Genomic DNA, 1,303 nt, shown 5'->3' with positions numbered 1-1,303 from the left:
GGATGGGAGACTGTGATGAAGTGATTCAATGCAGGCTGCTGGTTTCTTCTTTAGATTATTCCTTTTTATGTACAATGCCCTGAGACAATGAATGTTGTGACTTGGCGCTATATAAATAAACTGAATTGAATTGAATTGAAAACAAGCTAAACTCAGAGAAACAAAACTAAAATTCACAAAACATACAAATTGAAACAAGCTAAGCTGTAGGTAAAATCTAAAACATGAAAAACTGTAGCTAAACTCTAGTAGCTAAAAGCTAAAAGAAGCTTCAGAGGAGAAAAAAATCAAGTGTGTTGGCAGAAAATTCATGTAAGAATGTTTTTGGAAAACCTGAAGAAATTTTTTTATGTATTTCAATGCGAAATGTTTTTGCATATGAATAATTGAAAAAGTGAAAAAGTTACAAACTCATGGCACACCGTTCCCATCCATCCATCCATCCATTTTCTGTACACGCTTCTTCCTTTTCAGGGTCGCGTGGGTCACTGGTGCCCATTTCCAGCAGTCACAGTGCGAGCGGCGGGGTACACCCTGGACAGGTCGCAAGTCCATCACACCGTTCCCAGTCGAGCTGAATGTTTTCGATAAAAGAACACAAAGTGTGCCAAATCTATAGCTGCAAAAAAACTGTATGGGTTAAACTATGAATAGGAAAACAAAATTTACACAATTAAAATTTGCTTTCAATAATCAAAATCTGCTTTTGTCACAAACTTACTCACTAAAAACAAACAGAGACTTGGAAACTAAATGCAAATATTTCTGTTTTTTTGAAGAATTACTTTGTAGCTCTGCGTCCCTCAGCTCCAGTCTTCTTTGTTTTTCTGCTGATTTCATCTTTTTCTTGTTTGCTGTTTTTGTTTACCTCCTTGGCGCCAGTTGTCGTGCAGAAGCTAGCTTATTGCCTTTCCTTTTTGAGAGGCACAGTTCAGCCAACACAGACTGTGAAACTGACACCATGGGATGTCGATGAGTTTGTCTTTTGTGGGCAAAAAATGCACAACCAAATCTGAGTCCCTGTTTATTTAAAGCCATAACCAAAAGCCATTGTTCTTTTTGAAAATCTAACCCTGTAACATTTTTATTATTATTATTAAAAAGTATATTTGTTTTAAAAATTGTCTATAATTTAGTTAATATTAGCCAGGCCCTTGCCTTCCGATGCAGTTCCGAAGCATAGGACAAGGGTCTGGTTTTAACTAGGCCAAGTGATAGAACAAAGTTGAGGTGGTGGTTATTTTCATCATTCAAAATACTTGGCAGTGAGAGCTTGGGTCAACTTCCTTATTTTGAGAGTTTA

Source organism: Austrofundulus limnaeus, unplaced genomic scaffold (genome assembly GCF_001266775.1).
Source record: "Austrofundulus limnaeus strain Quisiro unplaced genomic scaffold, Austrofundulus_limnaeus-1.0 Scaffold14, whole genome shotgun sequence".
NCBI classification, from domain to species: domain Eukaryota; kingdom Metazoa; phylum Chordata; class Actinopteri; order Cyprinodontiformes; family Rivulidae; genus Austrofundulus; species Austrofundulus limnaeus.
The sequence above is the reverse complement of the archived record's forward strand: the minus strand, read 5'-3'. Positions refer to the sequence as shown.